Consider the following 18,674-nt stretch of genomic DNA (forward strand, 5'->3'; position numbering starts at 1 on the left):
TAATTCCCAGAATTCCTCAACCAACATGGGAATAAAACATGTCTTAAAGTTCCTGAGGTTGAGAAACACTGGATTAGGGGATGAGGCATAAGAGAGACTTGTGTTGGACAAGCATGCAGGTAATCTGAGTAATGCCTTTTGTTACTAAAAGATCTTTAGAAGCAATATTGTTCCATAGTAGAAGACCATAGTATAAATCCTACCAACTCTAATTAAATAATCTGATTGCAAGCACTAGAGAAAAATGCTGCCTGATCCCAGAAAGCAGCTGCCAGAATGCAAACTAGGTGGATGATTACACAATCTAACTTGGAGGAAGATAATTTCCTATTTACAACACATGCATGCATCTTCTTTCCTCTGGAGTGGCTAAAGGTTTGGGGAGCATAAGTACACATCCACTGACTAGGTTCATACATGTAGGTGTAATGAAATTTGCTTAGGTTTTGCACAATGTATGAATCCATTCATTGTGAGTTATTCAACGGACAGCTCATAGCTTGGATGAAATGAATAAACTGTAGGAAAAGAGCAGGCTGAGCTGCAAGGTGGAGCTAAACATGTCATCAGTTTGGAATCACTGTGTTGCCACAACAGACCCAAGTCCATCCTCCAGTGAATTCTACTGACCCTTATCTAGTGCCAATTTAGCTTTGACCATTAGTTGACTAGATTCTTATGTATAAGTAGCAATAATAAACTCTCCTGTGCTTTGAACTCAACAAATGCTCCTGGTTATTTGCACCTGATATTAGCCCCATTACTGTTGCTATGTGAAACTCAGTCATTCCATCTTTCTCACCTACACACAGACCTGCCCTAAAAGTTGAGACATGCATTTAGATGCTTCAAGTAATAAAATATTCACTATTCTAGCAGCTTTTCATCTTCACTAAGGACTGCTAAATCTATCAGCGTTCAGTTATTAAACTCATAGCTACATGACTCACTTTGATATCTACACAATATCCACATTCTTGCTTTGTGCTTCATAAACCAAGAAATATTGGGATTACCAAGATCTAGAAAGGAGGCAGTCAAGGAAATTGCACAATCTGAGCTTCTGTCTTGGATTGCCTACACCCAAGAACCAAGCAAGCATTAGCAGCTTCCCAGAACAGGTGGGACACCATTAAATTTTTTGTGTTTGTGTCATCTGACTCTTTCTAAAGTGTCAGCAGAAACTAATTGAGCAATTTCTTTCATGGCCAGTGAAATAGTTAAATGATGACAGTAAACCAGGGACTTTCCTTACTGGAGTCCATATTCAAGACTTTCAGAACCTTCTAAAAACAATCGTTTATTTCACTGTTTTATTTGAAGGCACATGTTCACAGCCCATTCTGTGTTTGCAGACTTACACCAACACATTTAACTGCCCTCCCTGCACAAAAGTGAGACGTCTAAGTCATGCCCTTTCCTTAAAAAAAAAAAGGAGGAAAAAAAAATCAACATTTCTGTGGACTGACCTACTGTCCTCTGTCCTTTGCCTTAAAGAGAGGCTGCCAAGGATGACCTCATGCCATAGCAACAGCTTCCCTCCCGCTAGCCAAAGAACCTTGCTTCTTTCCATCTGCACGTCCTCTCACTCTAATAAAGGAAAGTCCTTTGGCAGCAAAACACTGCACTCTCTTCCTTTCTACTGCAGTTTTGAAAAGAAGAGCAGAAGACAGCCTTTTATTGTCCTCTTTTGGGGTGAGAGTTAAGCCAATTTCTTCCTTTGCACATTTTCTTTCTTTACCTGCACCATGTCACAGTTGAACTGGGCTAGGAGAAGGCTCCACTTGGATAGGTCTGCCACTCCTGTGCTGCTTTCTATGCAGGGCTTCAGCTCCACTACTGTGCCTGGTTTGCTTTTTTTGGTACTCTCTTTCCAAGGAGATGCTGCAGCAGAGCTTGCAGTCTAGGAAGGAGAGAGAGAGAGACAGAATGAGAAAGTGAGCTTTCCTGGATTTGGCCGGAATCAGATAGAAGAGAAGTAACTATGACTTAACTGACTTTTGGTTCCAAAACCAACATTGGTTTGGGTACGAAATGGCAAAGCTGAGCTTTAATTGCCCCACCCTAAAACTCTGTGTTGCTGAAAAGATGCTCAGCTTTGTGTTAAGTCTTCTTTACTACCCGCTTGAAAAGTCTTGGAATTTGTTCCATTCCTTCGAATGTGCAGCTGATCCAACAACAGTATGGTGTGTGTGTGTGTGAGACTTGAAGGCACTTCACATGACACTTGTTTTTTTTATCCAATCCCTCCCAAAGGTGCTTTTTTCAAGAGGACTTTCTTCTTTTTCTTTGAAGACGTTTCGCTTCTCATCCAAGAAGCTTCTTCAGCTCTGACTGGATGGTGGGGAATGGAAGGATTTATACTCCTTGCGGACAGCTCGTCACTTGCATTCTTTTAGGGAGTCGTTGAGGCCACTTGGATGTTTATCTGTGTCCTCACCTGAGTAGTGCAAATGGGTGTGGAGCCTTCTTGGAACTGCTGAAAGGATTGTTGTTGTTGACTGGAGATAGATGATGTTGTATTCCTCCCCTTGTCTTTTAAAAGACAAAGACCATTCTTTTGAAGTCAGCAAAGTCCACATTTTGACAGAGAGGACTGCTGGTTTGAAAGAAGGGTCAAAGAGGGCATCTATGTCAAAATTGAACAGCCCTCTCCCAATAGAGGGGGAGGGATACGATATCATCTATCTCCATTCTACAATGCAGTCATTTCAGCAGTTCCAAGATGGCTCCACATCCATTTGCACTATTCATTAATCCTGAGGACACAGATAAATCTCCAAGTGGCCTCAACAACTCTTTAAAAGAATGCAAATGATCAGCTGTCTGCAACAGGGGTTGTATTCATTTACCTTTGCTACAGGTTCGCAAATGTGAGCACGCACGCATGCACAGATCAACAAAAACAGGACATGATGACGGTCAGATGGATGGGTGCAGCCTCCTGTAGCCGCCACTACCGGTTTGCTCGAGCCGGATAGAACCAGCTGAATACCACCACTGGTCTGCAAGGAATATAAATCCTTCCATTTCCCACCATCCAGTCAGAGTTGAAGAAGCTTCTTAGATGAGAAGCGAAACATCTTCAAAGAAAATCAAGAAAGTCCAGTTGCCTCTTGACAAAGCACCTTTGAGACAACCATAACCTGGATGACTGAAAATCTCCATAGACATTTACCCAATCCTTCCAAAGCAATTCAAAGATTTGCCAACCATCTTCACTCCTGCTGACTTAAGCACACTGAGAAGGTGCTGAGAAGAGAATGAGCCAATTAGTGCTTCCTCCAACTAACCAGCAGAAGACTAAAAACACACCAAACTCCAAAGTCATTGAATCAGAGGCCCATTTAAGTTACTGCCTGCTCATGAACAACTACAACAAAATTTTCACTCCAATAATTAAATTGGTAGTCCTCCCTGCCACCCTAGGTCTTTAGTATACTTTTCCTTACTTGTAAATATGTAAGAATTTGTAACAAAGTGAAGCTATCATTCCTCTTATAAGAAAAATCTCCCTTGATTGCTGCAAAGGTAGCATGTCTAGTCATAAATTTTGCAACTTTCCCTAATGTCTCCTATTGTAGTTGTCAGGAGCAAGAATAGCCTGCAAATTCTAAAGAAAAGTCTTAATTTTTAGGCAATTTAAAGAAGAACTGCTTGTAAGGGGACTTTTTCCTCTGCCTTGGGAGTAACCAAAATCTCATTTTCCCATTCCACATAAAAGGGAAAGAGAAAAAAAAGTTTTTTAAAAAGTTGGGTATTTTCCCAAGTGCCTGGTCCATCAGAAAGAGAAAGGGAAATTGTCAAAATCTTGACAATTTCACAATGGAATCAAGGACATATTCCCTTTAAAAGACCTCGGTGGTGGCTGAGGCTCAGAAAACAAGGGTTTTGCTCCAGGGAGGAAATGGAATACCCATAAATTCTGTGGAATGCCATATTTAGGAAAAAAGCAAGCTTTTATGTGGTTTGGATTATTTTAGAGCTAAAAAGAAATAAATCAGGTAAACTGCCAATTTAGCTGAAGCAGTAGGATTATAAAGGCCTGTAGTTGTTTTTGAACTGAGACAGAATCTTTGTATGAATGTGTTCCAAATACAGGTAGTCCTTGATTTACAACAGTTCATTTAGTGGCCATTCGAGTTTACAATGGCACTGAAAAAAATTGACTTATGACCATTTTTCACACTTACAACCATTGCAGCATCCACCTTGTCACTTGATCAAAATTCAGATGCTTGGCAACTGACTCGTATTTATGATGGTTGCAATGTCCCAGAATCACGTAAGCCCCTTTAGCGACCTTCTAACAAGTCAGTGGGGGAGCCAGATTCACGTAGCAACTGTGCTACTAACTTCACAACGGCAGTGATTCACTTAACAAGTGTGGCAAGAAAGGTCATAAAATGGGGCAAAACTCAGTTATCAAATGTGTCACTTAGCAACAGAAATTCTGGGCTCAATTATGATTGTTAAGTCGAAGACTACCTGTACACGTCATTCCCATCCCTCATTTTTTGTGTGAGGCAGCCATTTTAGATGGTAGGAAAGAGATATTCAAAACCAACTCTTTGCTAACATCTAGTGCTAATCTGAACTTTGGCAGCTCAAATCAGGTAATCCCAGTTTTAAGCTTTATACATTAATATTACCATACTTGATGGCATCAGATGCTAATGATGACTGATATTGCAGCTTTGCTGCTTTATCCTCATGCTTATATTGGCTTGAAATAACAGTATAATAGTTCTGGTCATAAAGCTGTAATTGCTCAGCAATTAATGTATTTTCATTGATACACACTACATTATAAAGTAGTGGGTGGCAAATTTAATATTTGTTGATTTATTAAATTTTTATGAAGTTCTTATAAAATATGTCCATTTTGCATCTGAAATCGTGTGTGTGTGTGTTTGCATCAGCAAAATAATTAACTGAATTCTGAAACTAGAAATGTGGCTAGGGTTAAAAAAAATATTCAAAATTATGGCAATAGCCATAGGTGGAAACCTGAGGAGAATTTAGCATACTGTTCACTTTATACATGTTTTGATATTAAATGTAGGCTTCCCCCATCTCACCATTTGTACTCATAGCTGAAAAATGCTTAAACACTACTACAGGTAGGCCTCGACGTACGACCACCGCTGAGCCCAACATTTCTGTTGTTAAGTGAGACATTTAAGTGAATTTTGCCCCATTTTACGACCTTTCATGCCACAGTTGTTAAGTGAATCACTGCAGTTGATAAATTAACGACATAGTTAATCTGGGGAACCACTGACTTTGCTTGTCAGGAGATTCCAAAAGGTGGTCACATGATCCCAGGATACAGCAACAGACATAAGGTTGAACCAGTTGCCAAGCATCTGAATTTTGATCAAGTGACCATGGGGATGCTGGAAAGGTTGTAACTGTGAAAAACTGTCATAAGTCACTTTTTTCACTGCCATTGAACGATCACTAAATGCACTGTTGTAAGTCGAGGACTACCTTTATTTAGTTTAGGGGAGGGGTGGGCAACTGTGGCAGTGGTGAAATCTAAAATTTGTTACTACTGGTTCTGTGGGCGTGGCTTGGTGGTGGTGGGTAATGTGGGCATGGCTTGGGGGGGTGGGTGTGGCCATTTTTTTTTTTTACTTTTAAAACCATTTTTTCTACAACCTCTTCAGAGAAGAGGTTGTAAACAAATGCTTTCAAAAGGCTCTGACGATCCCAGCTGAGTTGCCTGATCGTCAGAGGCTTTTTTTCTTTTAAAAGCCTCTGCCGATCAGGCAACTCAGCTAGGATCGTCAGAGGCTTTTAAAACCATTTTTTCTACACCCTCTGAAGAGCTGCGCGATCATCAGAGGCTTTTTTTTTTACTTTTAAAAGCATTTTTTCGGCCAAAGAAGTTGTAGAAAAAATGCTTTTAAAATTTTTTTAAAAAAAAGCTTCTGATGATTGTGTGGCTCAGCTGGGTGGAGAGGGGAACAGGGATTTTTGCTACCGGTTCTCCGAACCACCCGCCTCCATCGCTACCAGATTGAGCGATCCGGTCCGAACTGGGAGCATTTCATCCCTGAACTGTGGCCCTTTTACAACCTGTGGATTTCAACTCCCAGAATTCCTGAGACAGCCAAGCTGTCTCGGGAATTCTGGGAGTTGAAGTCCACAGGTTGTAAAAGGGCCACAGTTGCCCACCCTTGGTTTAGGGAATTATACTTTATTCAACACAAACATTTTAAGCTGTCTTTGCCTTTCTGAAAGCTGGCTTGGTTATTAATTTGCTTTATATCCTGCTTCTCAGCAAATTTCTGTTCCGCTGTAGTATTTGTCCTTTACATAATGGCATAAGAATGCAGTCCATAGAAGCTCCCTGACCAGTTTCGAGCTCGCTGCAGACTGCATCAGAGTGTCCATTGAATTACTTCGGTTGATTTGAAATCCATCAGAGTGTTTGCATTTCCACTGAATACAAGAATCTGGTTTATAAGGAAAGGACTGTCCATTTGGCTCAGCATTTGCCATCGTGAGTGAGGTCACGACTGCAGGAACACTTTTCTAAAAGCCATTCCGAAGACTGCAAACGATGAGGTTGTTACATAAGCAACATTTCCCAAAATTGTTATGTTTAACTTTTATGTTAAATTTCTTCTAATTTAACTACCCTGCTCTGGCTTTCTTTCCCTCAGGCTCCAAGAGAAACTAAAGCAATTTCTCCTGAACTTCTAAAACAAAAGCATGACTTCATGCCTGCTTGCTTTACAAATGAGCTTTAGACTCGGGCTCCTGAAAGGCTGACTAAAGACACTTATTTTAAGCAACTCATCGAATGGCAGCCCTGAATAGCTTCCAAGCTTTGTTCTTGAGCTCTGCAATGACACAATGTTTTGTCCCTGCTCCAAGACAGCTAAGGGACTGGCAGCTATAAAAGTGACCGCTATCTAAACTCAGCCAAAACTCCAGCAACAAAATACTAACATTGCAAATACTCTACCTCAAGTCCCACTGGGGGTACATAGATCAATAGGACTTATAAGATAAAACACAGAACAAGAAGCTTAAAACCACCTTTGTAAAATAAGACATAAAAGGATCCCCAACTATAGCACAGGAAATAGAAAGTGATGGTGGGAAAATAGTCATCATACCTATGGAACAGGGATAGGCAGCTCAGGGCCCTCTCAATCTTTTTTTTTTTTAAACTCCGGACATCTTGAAATCATGAGTACCCTGTTTCCCCTAAAATAAGACATCCCCCGATAATAAGCCCAATCGGGCTTTTGAACACATGCACTAAGCCTTCCCCTGAAAATAAGCCCTCCACGAAAGTATTTAAATGCATGCGCACCCGGTCCCTGCCATTTTCTCTGGTTTCCTCCATGCACCCCAAAATAATAAGACCTCCCCGAAAATAAGGCCAAGTGCTTATTTCGGGATTCAAAAAAAATTAAGACAGGGTCTTATTTTCGGGGAAACACAGTACTGACAGTAAATTGTACATTTGTAGAGCAGCAAATGACACATAACATAACTAAGGAATATGATACATCTGAGTATATATCGCCTCTACAGAGAAAATGCAATCCTGTGGTTATATCTAAAACACAAAAGGCAATAATTTTATGTTGTACAATGCAATGTTTAGTTAAATTCTCCCAAGAATATATGAATTGTTCAGTCCTTTCAATCATATATATTTGATTTTAAGGCCAAGTAGCAGAATTCTCTTTCCTTTCACAAAGATTTAATAATGCCTAACACTGTGAGGCCCATTATACTATAGAGATGTATTGAATCAGAATAGGAGAAAATGAACAAAGCTAATTCCCAGTGAATAGCAAGCTGCATTGGGTGGTAAGTCAGGCTAATTTTATGCAATGGCTTAGGCAACCTGGAAGCACATTGCAAAAGGCCACCATTAAAGAAATGCTATCGGCAATGGAGTCCTTCATTATAACCTTTGCACAATTGAATATTCCTACCATAGGGCAAGCCTTAGTGTGGTAACTGGAAGTTGTGCTCTCCCACTGTATATTGAGATGTGTTGAATGATTGACTCCATCGAAACAAGCTTTAATATTAGTCATCTTCTATGAAATATACCCTCCCTAAAGGGCCCCAACTATTCTGCTTCATATTCAGCACCACATAAGTATATGTTTATTATTTTTTTTAGGACTTTACATTTTCTGCAATGTTACTACTATGACTTCATTTTAAATAGGTATGTTTTTAGGAGACATTTTAATAGACCAATGTTTTATGGGTTTGGAGTTATTTTTAATTGTATTTATTATGATTTTATATTTTAGCATGCTTCTCTATGCATTTTGCCCTGCGGACCATCGCTACCATGTAACTAATGATTTTAGAAATTAGTAGAATAAAACTTGCTGAACTATGACTGTCATTCTTCCCAGTCAGCATGACATTTGACCACACTGGCTGAAATAGTGAGAAGCAATCCAACACATCTGGAGGGCCACAAGTCACAGAAAGGCAGTCCAAGTTGTCATTCCCCATGCTGTGCGTCCTGTTCAATTTTCCACTGAGATAAGCTTATGGATTTGCTTAGTAACCTAATTCATTTCCTCCCATGAAATTTTCCCCAGAAATGAGTTTCTGTCTGGCAGGAAAGCAGGAGGGAGGTTGAAAATGAACAAGAAGGCCACTCTACGTAGGAACACAAAAAAGGGACTGTCACAGGCAGCCTCTGAGACGGTGGAGGGTCGGTAGGTGACAACTGTGTCCCGACATCTTGCATCAGCTTATGCTTTCAGACTAAGTTGTTTGTCACATCCTCTTGGAATCAGCAGTCTGTAATACTAATAAGACAATACCCTGCTCATTTATGTTGGCTGCAGATACTTTGACATCATGTGTTTTTTTTTTTTTTAATTTGATTTATATGCCGCCCTTCTCCGGAGACTCAGGGTGGCTTACAATGCGTTAAGCAATAGCCTTCATCCTTTTGTATATTTACACAAAGTCAGCTTATTGCCCCCACAATCTGGGTCCTCATTTCACCTACCTTAGAAAGGATGGAAGGCTGAGTCAACCTTGAGCCTTGGCGAGATTCGAACCTGCAGAAATTGCAGGCAGCTGTGTTAATAACAGGGTGCATTAAACCACTGTACTACCAAGGCTCATTTTGCAACAGGTCTTCTAGACTGTATCATTATATACACCTGCTCACAAATGAGATGGGACAATGCTGTATTCAGATATCAGAAAGGCAGTTGGTGAACTAGTTTTGGAGATCTGTATCCCAACCATTTCTACAACTGGATACATGCTGTTTATCAAGCAAGCAGTTTTTAAAAAGTCCTTTATAAGAAAACCACAATGCTACTTAATTTAATACTAAGTTATGGAGTTTGAGGCGGCACAATTTTTTTTAAAAAAGCAGTCAAAAACTACAGGGTTTGATGCAAAGTCATTACTGAAATTTAACAGAACATAGACTGTTTGAGCGGATGAGATAGACAGCTTGGTGCATTAAGCTAAAATGAGGTTTATATACCATTTTAACATGGGTTTTTTTCCCCCCTGCTGAAAAAACTGGTTGGAAAATGTGCCTTTATTACTTGGCTATCACAATCAGAGCTTCAGATCCATATTTCCTAAAAGCTGCATGAGCCGCATGTGGTACAAGGCACGTGGGTGGTCCGTTTCTGTTTTTCAAGATCAATTGTATTTATTTCACCTCTTCATTTGATCAGCATGCATGAGCCCATACCTTCCTGAAATCCTGTCACAAATTCACGCAAGCATCCAAACAGATACTCTTTTGTTTTGTGGTTGGAAAGTAAAAGGAATGATAGCTTGGTGTTCCAAAAGACGTTTCCCATAGGAGAAGGGTGGGGCAGATACTGAGTTGGCAGAGAAAAGAAGACTTAAGAAAAATAAAAAGTCTGCTGGAAAAGAGAACTTGTAGAATTGGAAGGAGGACTAATGGCTGGCAACCTGAGGAGGTAGTTTGTTGGTTGTTCAGAAGAGTCGATCCAAAGAGGAGAAGGTGCTGTGAGTTCCTTTCTACCCACTGCAGAGGCTGAAGTAATGGAAGATGTGAAGCTATATCGACCAGAGAGAAAGCTTATGGCAGCCTAAAAGGGTATGTTGGCCAGTACATTTAGCTCCTTACATTTTTTTTTCTAAATAAAATGTAAGAAGAGTATTTATAAATAGTGCAGTGTATATGTGTGGGTACACATTTGTTAAACCAATACTGTAGAATGCATACAGATTAAACTTAGGCTGCATAATATTTAGTACAGTAAAGGAAAAGGTCTGTTTTACAATGCATTTTAAATCTTTAACCATGATGGCTATAAGCCAAGCAAAGAATGGAATGTAGTTACCAAGTTGTAAATAACTCTTGAAAAGAAAAGCTATAAACTCCAAGGTTAATGCTGCTTTCTGTCTTAATGAAAGGAGGGGAAATCGTGAGTTTTGCACTATGTCAAATCCTGTGAACCCACAGCAGTCCCTGAGACAATCAGATTGTTCCAGAGAGACTAAATGAGAGCCTGTTATTTATCTTCTCTAATGAAGATTTTCTCTCCGATTTTCTTTAGAGCTGCGCCTTTTTGTAACTTAAAGGGGCTTATAAAAAAACTGAGAATCTATACCTTGCAAACAACCTGATGCATCATACTGGTAGTATATCTCATTCTACGAGGCAGTCTTCATGATCAGATTATGAATGCTTGTTTTTTCTTTGTTGTGAGAATCTGTAAATCGTCCCTCTTTGCTATTTTTCTACATAATATACTGCACATTGATTCCTCTTTTCAAGTACTACCTTCCCACTCAACAATAGAAAATAGAACATACTGGGTACTTTTAGTTAATATTGAACAAACTTCTATTTTAGTTTTAGATAAAATAATTTTACAGGGCCATAATGATTCTGAAAGAATTTAAGAAAGTCACAGATGAAGAAACTAGTCATCTGATTGACTGATGTTGATGCTGCCAAGTTGTTTCCACCTGCAGACCAGCACACAATATACAGCATGTTACTAATAGAAACAGAATGCTGTCAGAGTGTGGATCATTAGGGCAAAATGATTTCTGTTCAGATGACAGCTGTAACTCCTAACTAGGTTCAACACTAGTTCACTAGACCGTATCTACTGATGGTGCCTCTCTATCTTTGGTTTAGCACCTTGACAGCCTTACTTGATTCAGATAACAAAGAGAGATATACTGCTTGGGGGAAAGCCTTAAAATTCACAAGAATATGGATACATTGAGAGTTATATACTTCCTGATTTTATTTCTAGGCCAGAATGGGAATCTTGCACTTTCTTCCTTCACCTTTTCCAGTGCAAAGCATCAGTTATAGAAGAAACAGAGAAGTCTCCTCCCCACCCCAAATCTTCCATAATAGCCCCTGTAGTTACTAATTAAAAAGGATATGATAGAATGGTTTGGTTACAGTTTGGGAAGAGATGGATATGATTTACAGACTTCTTGAATGGATTGTCATCTTTTCCCTCCATAATTTAAGCACCTTGGGTGGAAAGGCAAGACTTCAATGGATGAAGACACAAAACTAATTTCCACAAAAGGACTAGCACAATTTATAACAAGATTTTAAATATGAAGATGGTAATTGCATCAAAAGATTTGTGTATTTATTGACTACCATTTAGCAAGATGTTAGCCATTATAGGAGGCAAAAAGTCTTTCTCAGAAGCATTACAAAAAGCATCAGGTGAAAGCAAGCCATCATAAATCAATTAATGCTTATCCTTCCTTCTGATCCAAAATTCAAAACATTCTGATAACGTATATTAATCAGTTAATGACGTGTATTCAAAAAATAACCTGAGGTTGGAGTCTACTAAAATCAAACATAAACTATATGTAAGAAGAGGTGCCTCTTTGTTTATAGATAAATCTCATGCAAGCCAACATCCAAAAATAATGTCAATAAACAAGGATTTGAATATCTAATGAAATTTATGGATGCTGGAAATGTTCACCAAGTTAGGCAATCTCCTGTTACTTAGGAGACTAGCAAGGATTAGATTAAGTACTGCTGCAGGTAAGGATAGGCTCAAATCCACATTGATGTTCAAGAATTCCAATCCTTCATGTACAAAGTCCAGTGTTTTCCGAGTCAAGTTCCACTCATAATTATCAACTGAATTCAACTATATACAGTAGTGTTCTTTAACTCGGCAGGATGTAAAAGAAACCTACCACAAAAGGTGCAACTCTGCCAACTAGAGAATTGTCGCTAGCTTGGGGGCTTCTCACATTCTGTTTTTCTTCCTTGGGTTCCACTTCTTTTCTGAGAAACACCTGTAGGAAAAATTAGGGTGAAGATTTATTATGTCCCAATTATGGAAAAATCACTGGAGAATAATCAAGTAGCTAGACCAGGGATCTGCAACCTTAAACACTCAAAGAGCCATTTGGACCCATTTTCCAGAGAAAAGAAAACACCGGGAGCCACAAAACCTTTCCTGTGCCTGACTATTTCTTGAGCAGCCACAAAACTAGCATATGTAGTTGAATTAAACATTCTGTTTTCTTCTGAAACTTTTCTTTTCTTGGATTTATCCATGGTTGGCCTACTGGAGGTTGAAAAGGTCAATAAATTGCATGCCGGTGAGTGTCGCACATTGGCGGTTGTGACACATATTTTGAGTGACAGGGAGCTGCAGTAGAGGGGCTAAAGAGTCACATGCAGCTCCAGAGCCGCAGGTTGCTGACCGCTGAGCTAGACACTGAGTTACTAAGGTGGCAATGGCAAAATTCAGACTTTTAAATTTTACTGTGTTTTATCAAATCCACATTCTGATTATGCTTTAAGACACGGGTATCAAACTTGATCGTATCATGTGACGTATCATGAAGTTTTTTGCCTTTGCAGAACCGGGGTAGGCATGGCCTGCGTGTGACGCATTTGGTCAGCTTGTCATCCCTGCTTTAAGATGAGTATTGCACCCCAATAATTATCAACGAGACATGATTTTTAACAAGGGTTCCACCCATTAATTGTTGCTATATTGCAAGCCCACAGGTGGTCATAAGAAGATGAAATACACATTGCCTAAATTTTTCTTTCACTCATTTTCATAAGAAATTATCAGTATTTTTTTTAATTATTTATTTTTGTAAACACAGTTTGAACATAGTTCTTCATTCTTACACAAAGACTAAGCATGTGGATATGGAAAAAGAAGATTCAATAAATCAGACACAATAACCAATGGTCAAATGTAGCCAGGACAAAGTAGAACACCAGTATCTCAGAACATTTTATTCTGGGCAACATCTATCTTCCATTAGCTGACAAGGACTGTCATAATTTGCATATGAACAGAAAATCTATTAAAATAATGGTGACTTCATGATAGATGAAGCATCACATACTGTTTATCTGTAAGAAAACAATACATTACAATACTTATTCCACAAATATGTATTCTAAACATTGGAAATAGTTGCCTTCCTGTTATTGCTGAACTCCTATAAGCTCCACTCAGCATATCCAATACTGAAATATCCTGTGATTATCCACTACTATCTCAAGTAGAAGTGAAAAGAGTGTGATGTGTGTGTGTGTGTGTGTGTGTGTGTGTGTGTGCCAAACATCTGTGCCTATTATATTCAGGAAAGTGGGGAAGAGATAGCAGAGAAATTACAGTGAATGGGACAGACACGTAGATGTCCAAATTTCTCAGACTAGTAGTGTGAGATAAATAGGTTTCTTTGCAATAAAACATAAAATAATGATATAGCAAATCTGCAAACAACAAATACTAGGACAGTAATTGCATGATTTATCTCAAAGATTGGGAATTGCTATTGTGATAGGATATTTAATGAAAACGAACTCATACATAAATAGAACATTGATAAAAGTAGAAGATAGAATTAGAGCTATATAGGCATGTTATGTATATAAACCTGATGCTTAACAATTTTCTGGTACAACAGCAATTTAATATAAGCTAGGAATTAGAACAAAAAAAATATAAATCTTATACTTAACAGCTGTGACATATGAGGCTATATTTTAATATTCAAATGTTTAGTTACATTATTACTATTTTTTCTGAATATGTAACATTTTAAAGGTTTTTTTTTAAATCTAACTTTTTTATATTAGGATCTATCTATAACCTGGTGAGCTCAGTTTTCAGTATTTCTCTGCTGCCATCTAGGGCTCATCCGGATTTTTGCAAATTGCAGTTGGTAGCTCTACTTAAATAAACATTTGCTTTGTTAATAACTTTGGAATTTACAACAGTACAAACCTAAGAAACTTGTCTTATATTTATATAGTGTGAAATAAACTGCTTTGGTCCTTAAATACTTTTCTCCCTATGAAGGTTTGATTAAGTAAAGTGTCTGTAGGCACCTGGAGAGTGGCGGTGCAAGTAATAACATCATGCATCATTAGGCAACTGATGTAAATTGAATAGTTTGCACAATGGAATACTAATGTACATGTTTACATGACTTTGGTATCATTGCAATTTCTACAGACACTCATGAAATTGTCTTGAAAATCTTGGTCCCAAAGTAAGGAGGTTTCCAATGAACTTCATGAGTTTGGTACTAATTTCACTTTACAAAATGGTAGTCAATCTCTTTGATGATTAGAAGCATCAATGGGAGATGTTCTTTACTGTTTCAATATTTCTAGCAGTAACTGTGAGAGGGATCTTGGGAGTTTTAGTGGATAACCAGTTAAATATGAGCCAGCAGTGTGCGGTGGCAGCCAAAAAAGCCAATGCAATCCTAAATTTCATTAACAGAGGGATACAATCAAGATCAAGTGAGGTACTAATACCACTCTATAAAGCCCTACTAAGACCAAACCTATTGTACTGCATCCAGTTTTGGTCACCACACTACAAACAAGATGTTGAGACTCTAGAAAAAGTGCAGAGATGAGCAACCAAGATGATTAGGGGACTGGAGACTAAAACATATGAAGAACAGTTGCAGGAACTGGGCATGGCTAGTCTAGTGAAGAGAAGGACCGGGGAGACATGATAGCAATGTTCCAGTATTTGAGGGGCTTCCACAGAGAGGAAAGGGTCAAGCTATTTTCCAAAGCACCCGAAAACCAGACAAGGAATAATGGATGGAAACTGATCAAGGAGAGATTCAACTTAAAAATAAGGAGAAATTTTCTGACAGTGAGAACAATCAACCAATGGAACAGCTTGCCTTCAGAAGTTGTGGGAGCTTCATCACTGGAGGCTTTCAAGAAGAGACTGGACTGCCATCTGTCAGAAATGGTGTAGGGTCTCCTGCTTGGGTGGGGGGATTGGACTATATGACCTACAAGGTCCCTTCCAATTCTGTTAATCTATTAATACCTATTTTGCTGAAAGAGTTTGATGTTGGAGTACATCTCTGGGATCTGAGAAAGTGGAAAATCATCTCACAAGACCACATAACTCTCTTAAATACATAAATGCTAACTATTCCATCATCTCCAAAATAATTTGGAAGAGATGCCTCAGACTAATTGGAAGCATGAGCACATCTCTCTTCCATGGAAGCCTGAAAAAAAAGCATGTTGCTGTTTCAGGAGTCACGTCAAAGTTACAATGGTTAATTATAGGATTCCTCAGTTGCGCTCAAGTTTCTTTTTTCAGAATTGCTCAAGATGTCTGAAAACAACAGCTTCAGCGAGGCCCACAGCGTTTTTTAAAAATCACTTTTGAAAGGTGCATCCCTTCCATTTCCATGCTTATTTAAATAGAAATAGTCTTCCCTGGGACTGAAGTTCAAGGCATATGCACTAAAGCAGGGGTCTCCAACCTTGGCAATTTTAAGACTTGTGGACTTCAACTGCCAGAGTTCCAAAGCTGGCTGAGGAACTCTGGCAGTTGAAGTCCACAAGTCTTAAAGTTGCCAAGGTTGGAGACCCCTGCACTAAAGGGAAAGCCTAGAATATTGTCTGCAAAAGATACAAAAGATTTGGAACGCTTTAGCATGTAAATGATAGGCAGTTCAGCCACGGAGTAAACTTCTATGCTTTGCTATGTGGTGAAAGCCTGACTAGATGATCCTTCATTTCTATTGTTTACAGGTTGGTTATTATTATTTTTTGCAAACACCAAATAGCTATTAATTCCATGATGTATGGTTTATTAATTCCATAATGCATGGTAATCAGAAATGTTCAAAGAAGTCAATATCTATTTCCCCCCAGCTGGGACCGCTTGGCGTCTCCCCGGCCAGAGTTGGGGGGAGATAAGCTTGCAGGTGACATAAGTGCTTTATTTACATGTGAAGCTCCCTCAATCCATCAGCTGCAGGCAAACAAGGCTGTCAGCACAAAGATGATCTCATCCTTCCTGCAGTTCTGCTCCACTTGGATTGCAGAGGTAGGGCTCCCTCCCCCACCATCTGATCCCATCCAACAAGCAGCAGCAACAGCCGGGAGCACATGTGAAAACAAGAACCGAGTCAGTCTTTCTTTAACTTTGGAATGTGGAGACAGCAACCGAGGAATGAACTGGCAAGAAGAATCTTCTCCGGCTGGAGAAAATACAAACGGTATCAAACCAATCATCCCATAGGATGGGAAGCACTCATCTATATCTTATAAGGCTCAATCCCGGAGAAACACATAAGGGCTTTCAGAATGATTCTTGGCCAAGGTCAGTTTGGGCAACGCTTTCCATGGGGCTGATGAGATAACACGGTTAGTCATGCCTGCAGAGAATTTTTTTTAAAAAAATCTTGTCTTCGTTATTAAAACCAACACAGAATGACATGGCCTCAACTTATCCCATTGGAACATGTTTCATAATTTCACAGAACTGACATCACATGCTATCACATAGCTGGCCTCAATATTTTTTTTTCTCCACGTATACTTACAGTTCATTTAGGAAAGTGGCTACAAATCAACTGAAGTGTTAAATCAATGTGATCCGAGACATCTTTCTGACAAGAGGTTTTGTCGAACTGCACACCTTTTCTGAGATTAACAAATGTCTCTCTCATAACCCTTTCTCTGAATAAAAATCAACACGATCTTGTAAAATACAATCTTGTAGAAACATAAAAGGCAACTCTAGCATGGACCTGTTTATATTCAAATCCTAGTACCATTACAACACACAGGTTATTTTCTAAGCCTTTCCTGGCATTACTTGGCCGGAAGCTTTCTTATAATACATATCCAGAAATGATATAACCTTGTGTTTTAAAAAATGCTGGAAGATGGAAATTTAAATGCTTACTACTTGAATGAGTAACCTTTCATAGACTTGTTCCAGTATGTTCAGAGGTAATATAGTCTCATTACACCATCCACAGATTATCTCCACAACAAAACAAAACAGAAACAAAAAGAGAATAAGCCAACCCATGAGATAAGAAATGGAATAAATAAATGGAACTAGAAAAAAAAATAATATGGAACCAGAAATTTCAAGGTCCTACTACTAGTTTTGAGAGGAGTTCTATGGAAAGATAATTAGGTAAAAGTGGGATACCATGTTTAGCTCAGAGTGATGCTCACTATGCAGTTGCTTGCAGATAAATGCTATCAGAAGCAAAGCACTTTAAATAATAGTGACTAGAAGTCAGGTAGAACTTAAGCATCACATATCTCTCATCCCTGTAGGAAAAAGCATTATTCTTTGTTCATGTTTGATTATGTCAGAAAGTGAGAAGAAATAAACTGTACCCCCATGTGATCATTTTCTCCAGAAAATTCTCCTTTCCACCCCCCCAACACTGGGGGAATCTGAATTTCAGATCTCCATCACCTTTAATCCAGCTACTTGGGATTCCTTTTCACACAATGGCTTGCACAAAGATCCTAAAGCCAGGTGTAATCCAGCACTGTAGAGAGATGTGAAGTGCAGAGCGGAGAGCATAGCAAAAAATAAGAGGAGAGAAACGAACGGCTTACCTTGAATTGTGCTTTTCCTGCTTTGCAGTTGTTGTTGTTATAATTTTTCTCCGCACTGTTGTGGGAAGGGCCTCTGTATAGCCCTTCTTCCCCTAAACCACCTTTTCCATGCCAGTTGGACAAAGTAATCTTCTTAATGGAACGGGACAGCGAATTGCTATTGATGCAATCATCATTGGTGACCACTTCTTCAATAGGACTAGCCCTTTTAAATCTTTCTCCAGCAGGCTCCAGAGACGTCTGAGCCAGATACAGAGAAACACACTCATTGAGGTTTTGGTGCAAGTCATGGTTATTCAGAGCCTCGAGAGGAATGTCAGTACAGCTGTCTCTTGGAAATTCCAGGGAACACTTGGGTAGAGATAATTTGGTGCTAATGGTGAACGGTTGGACCTTCCTTGCTGTGCTACCGGACATCGTCTCCCTTAGCACAAGCCTTACAGGGGCCCTAGAAAAATGCTAGGACACAAGTCTTGATAAACTCCCACTGCTTTTGGGAGGAAAGAAAAGGACCTCTTGTCGGAGGGCATAGAAAGAAAGGCAAAATCAGAAGTGACAAGATTTGCCTTGGCTTCTTCCATCCCATGCAAGAAAACTCAGAGGTGGAGACTGCGTCCCATTGGATCCGCTCTGCTCTTTTTTCCCCCTCAGGCGTCCAGGTTTGTGAGTTCTCTCTCACAAACGAAGCTTCTCCTTAAAACGTTCCAAGAGGACTTCCAAACCTCCTTTGGTTTTCTAGCAGAAGTTACACAGCTGCCACCAAGCCCAGGTCTCTGGG

General features: G+C 39.3%; 1 long non-coding RNA gene across 1 annotated transcript; it reads right to left on the reverse strand.

Annotated features, from left to right (window-relative positions):
- Positions 1-1,833: 1,833 nt before the first annotated feature.
- LOC139321331 (uncharacterized) lies at positions 1,834-18,177 on the reverse strand. The gene is made up of 3 exons (XR_011600769.1): positions 17,897-18,177; positions 12,199-12,300; positions 1,834-1,903 (listed from the first exon to the last, which is right to left on the reverse strand). It is a non-coding gene; the product is annotated as an uncharacterized lncRNA (long non-coding RNA).
- Positions 18,178-18,674: the final 497 nt, after the last annotated feature.

This window comes from Pituophis catenifer, unplaced genomic scaffold, assembly GCF_029215685.1.
Source record: "Pituophis catenifer annectens isolate HBS135680 unplaced genomic scaffold, rPitCat1.0.hap2 SCAF_1, whole genome shotgun sequence".
In the NCBI taxonomy this organism is placed as follows: domain Eukaryota; kingdom Metazoa; phylum Chordata; class Lepidosauria; order Squamata; family Colubridae; genus Pituophis; species Pituophis catenifer.